General features: G+C 35.0%; 1 protein-coding gene across 1 annotated transcript in view; it reads right to left on the bottom strand.

Annotated features, from left to right (window-relative positions):
* The window catches only part of Galnt13 (polypeptide N-acetylgalactosaminyltransferase 13), a 519,646-nt gene that overhangs the window by 124,767 nt on the left and 375,443 nt on the right, over nt 1-19,436 (bottom strand). The window lies entirely within an intron of this gene.

The following is a 19,436-nucleotide window of genomic DNA, read 5'->3' on the forward strand; positions in this document are numbered from 1 at the left end:
AAATAAAGGACACACATAACTAAAGATAGTGGCAGAAAGGAAGAATGCTGAGACAGAGCCTTTAATTACTGACTAGAAAAACTTTAAATTCCCACTTTGGTATGATGGTAGCCAGGGAAATGAATAACCTCACAGTCCATTATCAAAAATGATCTGACCTTAGAACATAGTGTCTAATGTTATAGAACATTATTAAACAGATAATCTTGCCTGAGTGTTTCATGGAAAAGAACCATTTAATGCAGTCACCCAAGCTAAATGCAATCAGTAGATGCTGTGAAAAATTATTATGACATTTATGGGATAGTTACCAGTCACACATATCAGAAATAACAGAAGGAACAACTCAACTTTCACAGTTCTAAATAATCATTACTCATCTTGTATGAATGCTTTAATCTTTATGTTTACATATGTGAAATATATATGCATGTTTCTGCTGACATATTTGTATGCAAAATTGAAAGATATATTCTACTCTAACATTTGGAATCCATTCTAAAGCATCATCCACAAAAACCCTGAAATATATGTTCTGAAGATATATTTTTAAAAACTGAGCTGGAGAGACGGCTTAGCGGTTAAGCACTTGCCTGTGAAGCCTAAGGACCCTGGTTGGAGGCTCGGTTCCCCAGTTCCCACGTTAGCCAGATGCACAAGGGGGCGCATGCATCTGGAGTTCGTTTGCAGTGTCTGGAAGCCCTGGCGCGCCCATTCTCTCTCTCTCCCTCTATCTGTCTTTCTCTCTATGTCTGTCACTCTCAAATAAATAAATAAAAAAAAATGAACAAAAAAAATAAAAAAAAATACCAACCACTGTTGTTATACATCACACATATATCATGATAAATTATGTTTGTCCAAGAAATATAATTTACATGATATAAAATAGAAGATTCAACTTGTCAACATCTATAAAAGCAGGACTGATGTCACTTATGAAGTGTCGCAGGGCCAGTCATTTTTCTGGAATTGAATATATCCATTCAACAACTTATTTTTCCATCTGTTTTTATTTAAGACTACTTGTTATTTTCTTCTATGAGCTGTAGTGAAAATAATCAACAAATCCAAATATCAAGTCCATGTTCAACTACTAGGTAACATAGAGATTACAACATAATAGGGATGAATAAGAAGCAATTCAGGCATGTATTAATACTGTAAGGACCACTGCAATCAGCTGGCTTGCATTTATGGTTTGAACAAGAAGTCTTGTCCTCCATTCCTATGCAGAAATCATGTTGGCTTGGACCTTTGGAAAATCTCACATGTTTTAACACTTTAAATTATGTTTAAATTTCTAAAACATATCATTATCAGAAATTTTTGAGAAATCTCTATACCTTTCAGGTAAAGAATTAGGATATTATATATTATTATCCTAAATTAGCCAAGCATTAATGACAAAATGAATAAAAAACTTAGAAAATAGATAAGTAATAATGATAAAAATAGATACACAAATTGTATATTTATTCACTAATATTATACTTTGCAATAACAAGATGACAATGTGGTCTGAGAAGATGGCTCAGTTGTTCAAAGAACTTACTTGCCAATCTGTATATCTACTATTCAATTTCCAAGAAACCTATATAAGCTGGGTGTCAAAAATAAAAGTGGCAGCAAATGGATGACATTTTTTGCAGTGGCAAGAGGCCCTGATGTGTCCATACACATAATAAACAGATGCAAATAAATGAAAAAAGAATTTAGAAGATGAAAATGTTGTTACATACAATATTACAGAGAAATAAAAATGCTAAGTAATAGAGGATTTCCACTATTAACTTTATGTGTTTTCACTTTTATGACCTTCCAGTTTAAGTTGTGGTTGACTTTGGGAGGTTAGAACTGATAATTAAGGGTGGAAAGGGAATTTTCTGGAGTATGAGTAAAGTATTTCTTTTTGAATGGACTTTTGTTTCACAGTTCTCTGTGTTTGCCAAAACTTGACATATATGCACTTTAGATACTTATAGTTTATACTGTGTAAATATCCCTTCAAGAAAACTCTACTATAAATGCTGACACTTGGTGCACTAGATTTTTATATTTAAGGGAAGTGTACTGATATGTTCAATTTGAAATACATCAATACAAAATTCAATAATAAATGGCTAGATATATAGGTGAAACAGAAACATATAGTGTAATAGAAGAATGGAGGTGGCAGAAGATCTAGTTTTGTTCATTATAAAGTTCCATCAGCCTTCCTCTATGCTTGAAATAGTCATAATAAAATTGGGTAAAATGTTTTATACAAAGATGGAAGAATAGAAAAATAACTGGAAAAATTTAAAACATCAGTATGATAACATGTCTCTGCAAATATTAAAAGCATTCAGTTTTTTAACCTCAAATGGAAAATATTTGCACAGTACTATGCATTAATCATTAATGTTGGTGTGATATTGACCCCTTTATACAAATCCATTTACCCTCATTGAACATCATGCCTTCTGACTAGTGTTAGAAATCACCCCATCAAAACAAGGCTAGAGATGACTATGGTTTTGTAATTAAAGTATTAACATTATTTTTTAGCTGCTTTTCCATGGAGCTTTGATCATTCCTTTACTAAAAGCATGTTCTTGTAAAATTAATACTTTATTGAACATTAAAATTAAGCTTTGGGGCTGGAGAGATGGCTTAGTAGTTAAGGGGCTTGCCTCTAAAGTCTAAGGACCCATATTCAACTCCCCAGAGGTAGGGTCTTGCTCTATCCCAGGTTGACCTAGAATTCACTATGTAGTCTCAGCCTGGCCTCAAACTCATGGCAACCCTCCTACCTATGCCTTCCCAGTTCTGAGATTAAAGGCCTGTGTCACCATGTTCAGCAAGAGGTAGATAATTTTAAATGAGAGAGCATCTCAGAGAGAGAGAGAGAGAGAGAGAGAGAGAGAGAGAGAGAGAGAGAGGAAAAAAAAAGTTTAGCAAATTGATCCAAAATTCCTATATCCAACAGTAGAAATGAAACTATCTTACATATCTTACTATCATATATCTCCTAATTAACTGTTTTAGTTTATCATTTCAGATAATGAATATAATGATTGAATGAATGGAAAAAAAAAAGATTTCAGATAATGAAGACTTGTAAAAAAAGCTAGTAAGTGTCTGGTTTTGTGTTTAAAATGAATTTTCTGCTAATATTCTATTTTATAGGCCTGCATAAGATGTTACTAGTCCTTCCAATATTGACATATAAGCTAAGAAGCATTAATTGAAAGAAAACTAGATGAGGAAAAGCTAACTAGAAGCAGAAGTTAGCTTTTGGTAAGGTAGAGGAGAAGTAAGAAGCTGACTGGATTTTCATTGTCCCAGTTGATAATATAAATACATCCATCCCACAGAGTCCTGCACTTATGAGAAAGATGACTTTCTTCATTGCAGTTCAGCAAATACAATGTTGGAATCATGAATCATGTGTGAACTTAATGTGTGCCTATTCTGTATAAATCAAAATTATTCAAGTGAAAAGATAACATGATCCTAAATATTCAATGACATTTTGCATTGAATCATAATAGAACAAGCCTTTATTAATTTTAATTTTTTAAAAATTGTGTGTGTGTATATGTAGGTAGGGTGATAAAGTGTGCATTTGCCTGAATGTGTGTGTGTGTGTGTGTGTGTGTGTGTGATGTAGTATACACACATGTATGCAGGTATGATGCTCCTGTGTGCTCACCTGAGGTGAAGTGCACTTGCCAACAGTGCCCATAGAATTTGATAATCTGCTCCCTCACTCTTCCACCCATTCTTTACTGATCCAAGATCTTGTGATTTGTTTGTTTAGTCAACCCTCGAGGTCAATAGTCTCTGATCGCTTATAGGACTGGAGTTATATGTCTTCATGACTAGGGCCAACTGAGATTGAACTCAAGTGGTCTTTCAGGCCTTCTCAAGTCCTCGTTCATGCATAGCAATTGCTCTTGTTCACTGACTTATGTCTTTATCCAGTCTTCATTTCTTCTTATAAATACTTCCTGTCTTTCAATTAAATTGTGTAGGAATTAAATGAGACTTAAAAATGAAATTAATTTTAACTATAAATATATCTATGGGTAATTTAACCTTAGCAACTTATGAAGTGGCAAGATATCAGCTCAGGTACAAATTCAAAGTCTATTGCATTATTTTTAGTAGCAGATGAGTAAGGAATAAACTTTGAAGTCACCAATAAGAACAAAATCATTTCAGGGGAGAAAGAATAGCAATTATATGGATTATCACTAAATTTCGGTAGAATCTAATCCATGACTGAAAAGTATATAGCAGTTATCAGAGACACAGTTGGAGATATTGGCAAGTGTTCCATTCCTGAGTAACTCACACAGACTCAAGGAACCATAGAGTCACTGTTGATAGGGAACTGACTTGATTCTGCCTAGAGAAGAGGTTCCCAGGATCACAAGTCTGTACTTGCTAGGTTCTCAGAGGACAAAGTGGTACTAAAGAGCTCTGGTAAGGCAGAAGAGGAAGAAATAAAGTGAGAAACATTACTGAGAACCCCTGCCTTGGAATGACACTGAGGAACAGAGGTTAGTAGAGTTGAAAATCATTTTTTAATAGTATTGTCCAGAGAAGAAAGAGAGTTGTACTGCAGGCATATCTATAAGCAGTGGAGCCAGACTGACTGGAATTGTCTTTAAACTTTGTTCTGCTGGTTCTTCTTTGGGTGAGTTGGGAAGCTCATTTGTCTCTCAGTTTTGAATTTCTCATTTGGAATATAAGAGTAATGCCAGTACCTGCCTCATGGATAAAAACTTTAAATAAGGTAATACATAGAGAAAGTTTTAAATTGTGTCTTATAAAAGTTTATTGCACCATCCAGTAATAGGAATGGTGCAGAACCTGGGCAGATAATGCAGAAATGTTAAAAAGGTTGGCAGTCAAGTGTAACTGCATGGCCATAATTGACTTCATAGTGAAAGCAGGTTGTTTAATGGGGTGGAGACACATTGAAATGCTGGTTGAGTCTGTACATCCCTGAGTCCCAATATTATGATTTAAAAGATATCCTGATACTTGTTTCTCCTAGAATATACTATGGAGACTGAAACTAAATAAAAGCATGAAATAAATTCTGTCAATTGAAATATTTAAACTAGTTCTACCTTATCATCAAACACTACCAAAAGATTTTCAAATAACAATTTCTTTTATATTTATTTATTTAAGAGCGACAGACAGAGAGAGAGGGAATGAATGGGCATGCTAGGGCTTCCAGCCACTGTAAATAAACTCCAGATGTGTGTGCCCCTTTGTGTATCTGGCTAACATGGGTACTGAGGAATTGAACCTCGAATCAGAGTCCTTAGGCTTCACAGGCAAGTGCTTAACTTCTAAGCCATTTCTTCAGCCCCAAATTTCATATATATATATATATATATATATATTTATATTTATATAAAGAATATATATAAAGAATATATAATATATATATATTTCTTAGAAAATAAAATTTAGAAAAATTTGACATGAAATAATTAATAATAATTATAATTCCTTAAACATGTTAAATTTAGTTAATAATTTATTTCAAGGAAACAAAGGGAAAGTGAAGATTTTTTAATCTGTAGTTGATGAATATTGATACTTTATTCTTTTATATGTGTACATAATACCTTGTATTTTATTTACCAGTTTAGACCCTGATAGAACTGTATTGAATGATATGAAAATATAAGAGATTTATTTGTAAAGATGTGATGGATGACCTGCTAACATGTAGTTCTTGTCTTTATTGCATTTTTTTTTTTCTAATTCAGGTCTAGAAGCTTACAATTATAAACTTCTGATATGACACAAGAAATGAATCAAAAGAGTCAAATGAAAACTGTTCAGCTCACATGAATGTGGATCTTTCAAAATAATAAAATGAATAATAAAATCAAATGTAATGATGCCATTTCATAAAGGTGTTCTATGGCCTTATCACTAATGTTTAGGCTAAAAGAAAATTAACTACTCTCTGTCAGCTTCATGCTTCAGTTCTTTGAGATCTCTCATGTTCTTTTTGAAAAAGGCTAGAGAGCTTTATAAAAACCTTCATGAACCACAAACATATCCTTTCTGTAGCTTCAAATCTTGTGGCCTCACCTACCTACACTGTAGCTCTAAGTACTCCATTTCCATTACATACACCCTCATCTTTGGCAAGATAAGACTGCTTACTCTTTTCCAACACGATTTTTTTAGGCATGTATTTTCTGGGCCTTAAATAAATTTTAACAAATATAAAAGGGGGGAAATGTTAGTTTATATTGTTATTTAAGGCATGGTTTCAAGTATAAGGTTTGTGAAGGGGATTCCTGGATATTCCCTCACATTCTCTGACATAATGCTCTGTGCCCTCTATTTATCCACATTCCCCCTAACTGGCACATGAACATAAGGGGCTATTTGTACATTTTATTTCCTAATTTATAGAACTAGTGTGTTCATGTGCCAAAAATTGGCAGGCAAGGAATATTTTTGGATGTATAAATGAATAAATAAATCACCCTTACTAGTAGTTTGAATCTTAATGAGGAATTATTGGTATAAAAAATTCCATTTTTATCCCTTTTCCTGGAACCACATACTAGAGTAAACTAGCATTCACTGAGATTCTGATTGGTCTTAACAATGCATAAGTGAATCAACATCTATTTCTGAGTTGCATTCTGTCTAACAGATCAAAGTTTGATATTTCCAGAAGAATCCACTGGTATGGTATTACTTTTGTTATTCAGTCAGCATTCCAAACTATGCAAATAAGTGTTAAGAGTGTTAACACAAGTTAACACAAGGCTCATTTTGCATTGCCTGTTGACCTAGAAGATCATCTATTATCAGTATCCATAGATTTGGAATATTAAATCAGTTTTTTGGGTTGGATATCTTCCCAGTATCAACCTCTGCATATGCCCATCTCCTATTCGCTTGGCTTCTGTCTCTGCACCTGTGTAACCCTGTGGGTTTGATTTATATCCATTTTCAGGGTCTTTCATGAATAGAATGGATTTCATTGTAAATTAAACCATGCATAACCACAGCCTGAGAAATGATTTGCAGCAGCTTTAATGTAGGACCTCACAGCAATGATGTACTTGGATAATTTGATATCATGCAATAGAACCCTCAGACTATCAATATTTGAAGGGAAATTAGTTTAAAAATTACTTATTTATTTATTTATTTATATTTTTGCAAAGAAATTTACAGATCATGTATTTTAATTTAAACTATATCAATAAGTACTCCAATAATCTTTACAATATTTCTGCCAGCAAGAGGTAACAGTTGTATTTTATCTACATTGCCTGGATAGGAAAATGTAACAGTAAATACAAAGGCATATATCCATCATTAATGTCTCTAATTGTTGATGATGCAGGTAATTGAATTAAATGTAGGTCTTAAAGTCACTTGATAGGTCTTTTTGCATGATACAAGCCCACTATTTATTAATAAGCGTCATGTGGCCACTTTTAGGATAGTCTTAGTTCTCTGTAGATTTGTATTTGGTTAATACAGCACACAAGAGTAGTTTCACATTTTAAATATTATGGTAATTTCATATAAATTGGCTTATAAAAGATTTTATTGCTTATATAACAAAATTAATCTTGAAATTATTTTTCATTTCTAAAATGCAGGTGAAAATGTAGAAAAATAAAGATTATCTGAAGGAATTCACTAGTCCTTTCATTTCTATGACCCTTCAAAGAATCTGGAAAAGCTCTGCTTTATTATTTCTGAGTATGCTCTTTCATCCTTAGTGCTCACCTTGAATAATGTGCAGACTCTAGAGAGCCAGATATTCAAGTGCATTTCCAGGACCTTACAGAATGAAAGTGTCAGGGATTACTTTGAGAAGCTTTTCCTACCCTCTAATACAAAATGGCATTGGGACTTCCTGGAATAGATTCTCCTGCTGGGATGCATAGTTAGGAAGCAAAGCAATGCATATCAGGGACAAGCCAGGCCCAAATATGAAACAGATGCCACAGCTTTGTTATGAATACGACAGGGTCAGTGATCATGTAGGAGGGAAGGCACGTTGGTTTTCAAGCAGTTTTGGGACATGCAAGGAAACTGAACACTGTGTAGATGTTTCTCCCCTCTTAATTCTAAACTCTGATTAAAATAAACAAAGAAGGCACATTTGAACACAACACCATTGAGCACTACTATTGCTATTAAATTGGGTGCAAATATATGAGCATTACCTAATCACACAAATGAGTCAAAGAAATTACTCTTTTCACATTTTGAGAAATCATTCATGAGAATAGGTTATTTCTGTTCACAAATGACTATGAACTTATTGAAAGGGTGAGGGAACAAAATGTACTCTTTAGCAGGACTATAGAGACAACAAGGGGTAGCAGATTGCAAGAAGTCATAGGTTATGGGCCTTTCTCCAACACTCGGTAATTCTATGACCTTGGACATTTTCCTGATGTTAAAAAATGGATATAGTACAACTTAACTGTATGGTAGTCTGAATAATATAAGCCAAAACATAAAACTCACAAGATTGGTGTTCACATTCCCCTGTGGCTCAGTCCACAGGGACTATTTCAAGGAAAGGGATTATTTCAGGATTACAGATGCCAGGGGAAGTTTCATCTTGGCAAAAGAAGCTGGCTAATGTCCATACATCCATAGTAGAGAGAAAATAGTCACCAAGAAAGCAAGAGCTGAAGTTGAACACACCTCTTTGGGTTAGATTTAAGATCTAACCCTAGTGACATACCTCCTCCAGCAGGACTCTGTCTGCTGGAGATTTAAGCAGAAAGTTCAATCTTAAAAATATCTAAGGGCTGGAGAGATGGCTTAGCTTTTAAGTGCTTGCCTGTCAAGCCTAAGGACCCCGGTTTGAGGCTTAGTTATCCAGGACCCACGTTAGCCAGATGCACAAGGGGCACACACGTCTGGAGGTTCTTTGCAGTGGCTAGAGGCCCTGGTGTGCCCATTCTCTATTTATGTATCTATCTATCTGCCTCTTTCTCTCTCTGTCTGTCGCTCTCAAATAAAAAAAAATAAAAAACTAAGGCTATGGTACTGGGGACATTTTTAATCACATACACATATCCCACCCCTGCCACCCATAGATTCTTAATCACCTGACAATGCTAAATATACTCAGTCCAAATTCAAAATGTTTCTATAGCCTTTGCTAATTTTAAAAGTGTTCAAAAGTCCAGTTTCATTTGACCTTCAAGACTATCTCTTACCTCTGAGCCCTATAAAATAAAAGCATGAGTTATGTATTTCTAACACATAATAACATAGAGTAAATATTTCCATTGCAAAAAGAAGGCATAACAGGGAAAGACTGGACTGATGCAAAAAAAAAAATAAAAAATCAATAACCACAAGGTAAATATCAAACATCTGTAGTTTCATATTGTAACTGGGACCTGTGATGAAGTCCTTTAGCCATTTTTGCCCCTTCACTATCTGCTTACTGTGTGGGCAGACCCATCCAAGCTAGAGCTAACAGCTTTCCTGAGAGGCTATCCCATAGTTCTACTATCCAGACTCTGGGGTTTCCAATGACATCCACAATTAATCTTCATGGCTCCATACAGTGGCTTTATTGGGTCTTCACACAGGGATTTCAAATATGTATCACATTGCTACATTTCAACAGCTTCTGGAAGTGTTTGTACTTCATGATCTGCTCTTCCCTGCATTTTTATGCTTCCAACATGCCATAGCCAAATTTGTAAACCTGATGTGTGTGACAGGGAATAAAGCTTGGCTGTGAAGAGTAGGATATTCCTTCACCAGTTTTCCTTTAAGCCCTCTCCATGTTAAAATTTGCATTCTTACTAGCTAGAGCCTTCTGTACTTCTTTATCACTGTCCCAATGCAAAACAGTTGGCCTACCTTTATGGTGATAATCTCCTTAACAATTATAGCTTAAGTCTAAAACCAGTTTCTCTCCCTATAACTTCAAACTTTCATGAACTTCTCTTTTAATAAACTGTACATCTTTCATATATTTCTGTTTTATACTTTCTGCCAAGCACAGCATTCTATTACTTTTAAACTCAATTTTGTTCAAATTCTCAGGGCACTTGCAAAACTCAGCTAGCTTTTCTGCCAGTAGCCCAGTTCCAAAAACGTTCTTTCCTTCCCTTTTGAAAAGTTCATAAACCAAGGCTTCACAGTCCACAATTCTCTCTGCATTTAGCTTTTAAATGTCCCACCAGACTAGCCCATCAAACTCTGCTTACAAAAGTACAAGGCTTATCCAGTCCAAAGAGCCTAATATTTCTTTGTTCATCTACAAAATCCAAAAGACCAAGAACATCATACTCAGATTCATTGCAGTAATACCTTACTTCTCAGTACCAACTTTTAGACCTAAGAACTATCAGAATACAGGGAAATAATACTGATTTTATTTAGTGGATCAGAATGAGGAAGCCAGCTCCTTTTATTTCTACCTTACTGATCTGAGTGCTTGTCTTCTCCTGGCCTCAGTATCTTCCTATGTAAGTGAGAAAAATATCCAGTCCTGTGATGATAATGAAATATGATCACACATATCAAATGTTAGAGAAGTAATTGTCTTAGTGTAATCTTTGCCAATTATTTCAGTCAATCAATTCAGTAGAATTGGAAACCATGTAATTTTTGTTTTAGTGTGAATGTTTTATTTACAATATTACTTCTCAATTTTATCAGTCTAGTAACAAGAATAAAGACAGAATTGAGAACAAAAACAATATCTGCAAGTGACAGATTTTTAAAATAATTTTTTTTATTTATTTGAGAGCAACAGACATAGAAAGAGGCAGAGAGAGAGAGAGAGAGAGAGAGAGAGAGAGAGAGAGAGAGAGAGAGAATGAGAATGAGCATGCCAGGGCTTTCAGCCTCTGCAAATGAACTCCAAATGCATGTGCCCCCTTGTGCATCTTGCTAACATGGGTCCTGAGGAATCAAGCCTCGAACTGGGGTCCTTAGGCTTCACAGGCAAGCACTTAACTGCTAAGCCATCTCTCCAGACCAAGTGACAGATTTTTATGGAAAGATCAAACCTAATCACTAATTGTTCAAACTAAAGGAAAGGGATCAAATCATTGCATTGGTTTTCCAAGTTGAAAAGAGAAGAATAATTGCAGTGTTTAGTTTATGAAGGAAAAAAGTCATAATCTCTAATTATATTACCACAATTCATAAAAAAGCATTTGGAAGAAAATGTTATTATGACAAATAACAAAAATTCAAGCTTTATGATATTTTATTTAGTATGTATTTGCATAAATTAACAAGCCATAAACTAAGGTCCCATATAAATAAGCAAAATCAGGGATTAGAATTTCATAGATATATTCTTTTTTTAAAAAAATTATTTATTTATTTATTTGAGAGTGACAGACACAGAGAGAAAGACAGATAGAGGGAGAGAGAGAGAATGGGCGCGCCAGGGCTTCCAGCCTCTGCAAACGAACTCCAGACGCGTGCGCCCCCTTGTGCATCTGGCTAAGTGGGACCTGGGGAACCAAGCCTCGAGCTGGGGTCCTTAGGCTTCACAGGCAAGCGCTTAACCGCTAAGCCATCTCTCCAGCCCTCATAGACATATTCTTGAGACAGTCTCCTATAGCTCAGAATAACCTCAAACTCATTATGTTTTTGAAGATGGAATTTAAGTCTGATATAATTACTGACTTCTGGGATTATATGTATTGCCAGCATGCCTAATTCAAAATATAGAGATTACAAAGTAGAAAATATGACTATTAAACAAACAAGACAAACTCAAATTTTAATTGATTCAAATCATCAACCACATGACCATTATTTAACATTTTTACTAGGGATAATTATTGCTGATGGTGATGCCAAAATAAATATAACTGTAACACTGTATTTCCTTGTTTTCTAATTATATGAATAACACTAAATTATTCTTACTTAAAATAATTAAATATTGGAGTAAGTATCTGACTAGTTGGTAAAATCTTCAGATCAGAACAGGACATAAGCAGCAAACACAGTTGGATAGTGCATAAAGTAATGTATATATTGTTTTTGAGAATATCTCCATAAGAAGTAAGCTACATGTGAATCTAAGCCAAGTATAGAGGAACAACCTAGGCAATAAGTAGTATATTTTAAAACAGGTTAAAATATAATTTTCAGTGGAATATAAGACATTAGTAACGCTATAACTTAAGAAACCTCACAGGTGTGGTTCATTAGAGAAAGAATAGATGTTTAAAAGAACAATTAAACATTTAATATTTTCCCACCACTTACTTGTTTCATTTTTCAAAACATACTAATATAATAGTATTTCCTCAATAATTCCGTAAAATGTTATGTCACTGTCCTTTCTCAGATGGGGTCCTGATACTGAAACAAGTTAAAAGATTTCCTGAAGCTCTCAACATACTTAATTAGGTAAGATCTGAGTATATGGATCATGTAACATTTTTCACTATGTAGGATTGAATTTAATCTGTTCCAGGTTCAACCATTTTTCTTCAAATTTCATTGTGTAATTTTTTTTAAAGCTGCATAGAATTTCATTGTGTAGATATACCACATCTTAATTATCCATTCTTCTAGTGATGGACATCTGGGTTGATTCCAGCTCTTAGCTATTACAAATTGAGGAACAGATCCTTCTCAGTGAATTTACCCAATCACAGGAAAAAAATCGCCACATCTCACTCATCTACAGCACCTAGCTAGAATCTACCGAAGATGCCTTACATACTCAGCAAGCAGCTCATGGACTAGACCATCGGATGGTGGGGAGGGCAATGGAGAGGGTGGGAAACACAAATCTAGACCCAAAAGGCAATCGTACCATAATTCTACAGCCTAAAAGGCAGACCAAATGGCTGAACCTTCACCAGGCCCTTAGAGGGACCACCTGAGCCACAAGACACTGGAGAAGGTATGATGAAGACTGACCTTAAACTTCTACAGCTTCTCTCTCCCTCTCCCCCTCTCTCTCTTTTCTCTCCAACTCTTTTATATTAGTTATCTTTTTCTTCCTTTTCTTGGTGGGCACTGACCTGTAACTCCCAGTACCAGCAGGTGGTTATCATCCACAATGAGCTTTTGATCAGAGAGACCTACAAGGTTTCCTAAAGGAAAGACAGATTTCTGTCAGATTACTTGATGACCCACCAAAGGTTAGAGATAAGACCCTACTGCTGAAGACACCTTATGTGGTTGGCATGTAAAATGGAATGGCATGGCTGGAAGCTAGAAGACAGTCAGTCCCCAGACAGTCAGTTCCTCTAGTGCCAGAATGTGCTACAGGGGCGACTGGGGTAAAATGACCAATATCTGTCCAAGCAGCTCATGGTCTAACCTACTTAGCAGCAAATAACCTGCCCTGATGCTCACACAAAGCATATAGACATATAGAAATGACACTTTCTTAGGCTTTTCTTGTATCAAGATCACTGTGATAAAAAAATCCTGTGGGTTGCCAAAAAGGTGAAGAGAAAATTGCCAGGAAATGCTTACTTAAAATTCTTGACAACAGATTGAGTCTTTTGATTGATTGAGATTATGTTAATAGTTATGAATAAATTCTAAGAATCCTGGCTCAGAAAGTTCTCACATTGAGGTTCCATAATTATTAGGAAATTAGGTTGCTGAAGAATTCCTAGTGGGCCTCAGAGGAAATTTGATTTTAAGAGGTATCTCAAGTCATGCATACCTTATCTTCCCTTTATTGTAGAATGGTGTTATCCAAATAATTAAATTTAGATTTGTTAGTTTAAATTAAAAATCAAAGCTAATCAAAATGAAAATAGTCAGTTGCTCAATTGTTCAAGGGACACTTCAAATGCTCTGTAGTCAAATACAGCCAGTAATTACCATACTGAACAGTGTAGAACAGAGTTGTTTCATCATCACCAAATGCTGTCTTTGGAAAATCTTCACTTGATATGGCTCCTTGCTGGAAAGAAAACTCCTACACCAAGTAAAATGGAAAATCATTGAACAATTCAGAGCCTAGATTCTTTCTTTGTGATTATGACCTCAGAGGACCATAGCACATTTTCCAACTATTCTATTGGTAATTCAATCTTGGGCCTCACACATTCTAGGCATGGGTTGTACTATTGAGCCAGTCTTAGACCTTCCATCATTTTATATAATTTTATATAATAAGCCACAAACATTCTCCACTGTCTGAGGCAGGATTCTTCATATGAGAAATAGAGATAAAATTTACATCACATTTTCTGACAGATGAAGTGGATCAAATTATTTAGATTTAAATCCATTCCTACCACTTTCCCCATCATGCTAAGCTAATATCTTCAGTAGTTTCATCTTATTTTCATGAAAGAATTGATGTCAGCTCAGAGCTGTTTCTGCAGAAAAACTCAAGTGTTGTTTAACACCATCAGACCACCATTTCTTAGTTCAAAGGTAAAAGTTTGATGGTAATAGCAACGTAATACCTGTGAAAAAAAGTCTTGCAGGTCACTTAACTGCAAACAATTATTTATGAGCTCCATAGGATTAATTTCCTTTAATTTTATAAATACATACTATGTAATTATGCAAGTTTTAGGTTTTTTGTCATAAAAACTATTTTACAGAAAAAAAGAACAGAGTATATAGAATCACTCATAGTCCATACTGTATCAAGTTGTGGGATCATAAGACTAACAGTAAGAGAAAAGAATGTGCATATTTTAAGATTTATTCATATTTCTGTACTACTATGTTATCTGTTACTGAAATATTTTGTCTATAAATAGACTCAAGTGACAGAATTACATATCTTTTTCAAAATCATTCAGTGTCCTTCTCAGGGGCTCAATTAGTCTCAGTAAATACTCAGCAGCTATCTTTCCAAGCCAGAATAACCCACACAATTTTGTTTTCCAAAATACTTTCATAATTTATTATCTCATTTAATGAAAGTAGAATCCCTGGAAGGACTCCTGTACCTTTGTAATTATTTCAGTAATTATGAATGACCTTGATTCTGTCTATAACACTAGTGTAGCAATGTGAGTTGGTATAATAATCAAGGAGATATAGGACCAAGATATATAGGTCCTGGACCTTGTCATATGCAAAATTCATTGAGGTCAGATGGCTTTTCCAGATTCACAAATAGGCATGCTGAACAAGTGCCTGATTGTGTATTATTGATTGACCTCATGAAAGTTTCAGAGACTAGTAATGAATGCTCACATATATTCTTTTTTTCTTACAAAAATGTGGGGCAAGGTTCTAGCAATTTATTTTATGATGCCTATGACATCATATCTTGCTATCTCCTGCATAGGAAATGTCTATCTGCCTGCAGGTTTGAACATTTCTTATATTAGTGGGTTATTTACCATTTTATTTACAGTAAAAATATATTAACTTCATCTTATCTGAATAAGTTTATGGATGAACAAATGAATATGTTGTCGGGAGCCATTTTGGCTGGACTTGTATCCATAGCTCTGGGCTTCTGGCAGCAAGACATTAGCCAAACTATAGCAACCTACCTATAAGCAAGATTATGTATATTCAGCCATTTGGCTTGTCTTTTGTACTGAGAAGTGATTGAAATGCAAAAACTTTGTAACAGGAAGGTTGTTTTGATAGGAACTTTTAAAGCTCATAAAATCTTTGTCCATGGAAAAACTGTTTGTAAAAAAGATATAAAAAGGAATGCTGTGAAATAAACCATGTCTTCAGTCCTGGCTTGAGTCCTTGCTTCAGCCCTGGACTGGAATCCATGCTTTCACTCTTTCTTCTGTCTTTCCTTAATCCTCACTCCCCATCAGGCTCGAACCCTTTCATCCGGCAGGCTCCGGCAATATGTTCACTGTTTTATCAATCAATTTGTTACCCTCTAAAAGTTAAATAGATAATGTTCTGAGAAATTTAGAAGTTGTTCAATATTGTGTTTTAAAATAATTGTCTTTGTCTGTATTTCTGAACATTCTTTAGAACACACACTTCTGAAAGATTTTATTTCATTTTTAAATTTTATTTTATTTTGGGCTTTTTTTCAAGATAGGGTCATACTGTGGCCAGGCTGACCTGTAATTCACTATGTAGTCTCAGGGTGACCTTAAACTCTCAGAGATCCTTCAATCCCTGCTTCCCAAGTGCTGGGATTAAAGGCATATGCCACCATGCATGGCTCTTGGAATATTTCAAATTTTTATTCTGCTAAACACATTTCAGATTCTACGATCCTTAAGCTCTTTGTTTAACTAGTGTTTCTTAAACACTAAGTGTGACAACGCTCTTGGCACACAGCACATGATAGTATACACAGTTGGCTTAGGCAAATTAAATCCTGTCATTCATGGTGTGGAAACATGATTCAGTCAGTAAAGTGCTGGGCATTCAAGCATGAAGACCTGATTTTGGATTCATGGCACCTGTGTGAGGGCCATGAGCTTAAAATCTGAGTGAAGTCAAGGTGGAGACAGATCCCTGGGGCTGGGAGGCTAATTAGTCTAGCTAAAGTGATGGGCTTTAGGTGCAGTGAGAGATCCTGCATCAAAATTCAAGGTCAAGAATGAAAAAGAACATATCCAACTTCAACTGCTGGCCTCTGTTTGCACATATAACATATTTCCCTGTGTACTCATACTCACACAGATACCCACACACATACAACATGCATGCATACCTACATGTAACCAACACACATACACATGCAAAATAATACAAACAAAAGGGTAGATAAATAATCAGTCTAACATAAAAGTAAATGTTCTAACTATTTATCAAATTATACCAAAGTGGGAATTGTTGGGTGTAGTAATGCATGCTGTTAGGCACAACCCTTGGGAGGCAGTAGCAATAAGCTAACCACTAGCTGGGCTACACAATAACTAAGACATTTCCACAAACAACAACCTAGATTCAAAAAGACAAATACTACATGCATTTTTTCATATACAGATTCTAACTTTTAAATTTTAACATGTACATATATATGCGTGTGTAAGCATAGGCTCTGAAACTAGAAACAGAATCATAAAGGGTGAAAAAAGTTTCTAAGAAAAGGAGAGAGGGTATGGTAATAAATACAACAAGACAAATGAAGAAGGAATTACTTGGGAATGGAAGGGTACAAGTTGAGGCTATAGACAAGCATCATATAAACAAAAGTATTTATGGAAATTACATAATGAAACTGTCTCCTTGTATGGAAAGTTAAAACCATTTGAAAAGAAAGCATATTGAGGAGATCATATATAAATATTCTGCTTTTATATTAGCAAATGAACTTGCATGTATATCAGAATCAAAATTTCATTGAATTTTCATGAGACATGCAATGTTCTTTTTATCAATAATTTAGAAATGTAAAAAATACTCCTAGCTCATAGATAGTCAACAAAATCAGACAAACTTGTGCTGAAATATATGGAGGACTTTGGAAAATTTTAATGTTAATATTTACTGTATAATTTCTGTCTTATATGCTGACTTAACACCTTGGCTGATTATTGAGAAGTGCATGGTGATTTTATTTCAACTATGAAAGAAACAGAGGAGAGTCTTGAAAAGCATTCGTGTTCACCATCACCTTCAGAACAGTATATCAGGCAACTGAAGGGATTAAAAGAAATGGCTCTGATGAGCATATTATTAAATTGAGACCACCAGGAAAAATCAACACAAAAAATTCTTTTTTAAAATTAATTAATTTTTTTTGAACAAAGTATTTTTTTATTAGTTTTATATTTAGCAAATACAGGAAATTTGGTAGCATTATTAGGCTCATCCATGTCCTACCCTCTCCCCATTGGCCCCTCCTTGTTGAGGTATATGGGTCGTGCATTGTGGAGTTAGCCCAGTTATTGGTACAATAAATGTCTCTGCATATCATGACCCAACATGTGGCTCTGACATTATTTCTGCCCCCTCTTCCACAAAATTTCCCTGAGCCATGTAGGTTCATTTTATTTAAAATGAATTTATTTTTTATTGATTTAATTATTTGAGAGAGAAAGAGAGAGAATGAGTGTGCCAGGGCCTCCAGCCACTGCAAACTCCAGATGCATGTGCCACCTTGTGCATCTGGCTACATGGGTCCTGGGGAACTGAATCTGGGTCCTTTGGCTTTGCACCTGGAGAATAAGAGTTTAGAATGTAAATAAGCAGGCATGAGAAGGCATGAGGATTAAAGATGCTATATCAGTAGAGGATGAGGCATAAGGAAACCTTACTATTTAAACCAAGTTTTAAAGTTAGAGAAATGATAATATGCTAAGAGACAGGCAACAAGACAAAGGGAATAACAAAACTGATGCCTGACTTATTTAGGATGCGTTGTTAGTTCAAAAAAATTATACAACAATCCCATTATTTCTATGTCAACTATTGAAGAAATGAATATGACATAAAATATTTTTAAATCAATTTACGCCCTAAAATGCTTTCAAAATAACTCTGCATTTAAAAGTACAAATGTGAATTTGAAGTATTAGTGGCAACTAAGAGTATATTTCATCTGGTAATAAAACACTAGTAACTAATGTAATGTAAAAACCCCTGTGAAGGGCTAGAGAAATGGCTTAGCAATTAAGGCAGTTGCCTGCAAAGCCAAAGGACCCAGGTTCTATTCCCCAGGACCCATGTAAGCCAGATGCACAAGGTGGCACATGCATCTGGAATTTATTTGCAGCAGCTGAAGGCCCTGGGGCACCCATTCTCATTCCCTCTCTCTTTTTCTCTCTCCCTCTTTCTCAAACTCTCTCTCAAATAAATAAATAATAAACTAAAATAAAAAATCAAAACACCTGTCAAGTTCTTGGAAATAAGGCATGAATTTGAGAAACACTGTCTCAATAGAGACAGTGGGACTTAGTGACCAACATCTCAAAGCCTGTGGCCCAGGTTTGGTTCAGCCATTCATGTAATCCTAACACAAAACATAACACACACACACACACACACACACACACACACACACACACACAGTCACATAGATAAAACTAAAAGAAAAAGAAAATGAGGTTCACGACATAAGTTAAATGGCAGCACAGTTTGTTTCTGGGATTTTTCATGATTGAATAGGTAACCTACAGTAAATCCACAACAAATTTTTGTCTAATACATGGACAAATAAATAATTTTCATGGTCATAATATTTAATACTGGTTCGCATTATACATGTCCTTTCACGTTCTATGCTCTGATATTTTGAGATATGAGACAACTGCTAATTCTGTGTTGACTCAATTTCCAGATAGATCAGCTCACAAGGGAACTTGTATTTCAAATGTAAATCAACCAATCTGGAGTTCATAACTCCAGCTACTTTCTCTACAGAAATCTCACTCTAGGCATCTATCTACAAGCACTAATTTATCCATTCTGATCCTTCACAGATAGGTCAGACCCTATCTCTTGGAGTTTGCTGAAATTACTATAATTATCCTATCATCTGACCACCATGACTTGTATCCTTC

This window comes from Jaculus jaculus, chromosome 4, assembly GCF_020740685.1.
Source record: "Jaculus jaculus isolate mJacJac1 chromosome 4, mJacJac1.mat.Y.cur, whole genome shotgun sequence".
Lineage (NCBI taxonomy): Eukaryota > Metazoa > Chordata > Mammalia > Rodentia > Dipodidae > Jaculus > Jaculus jaculus.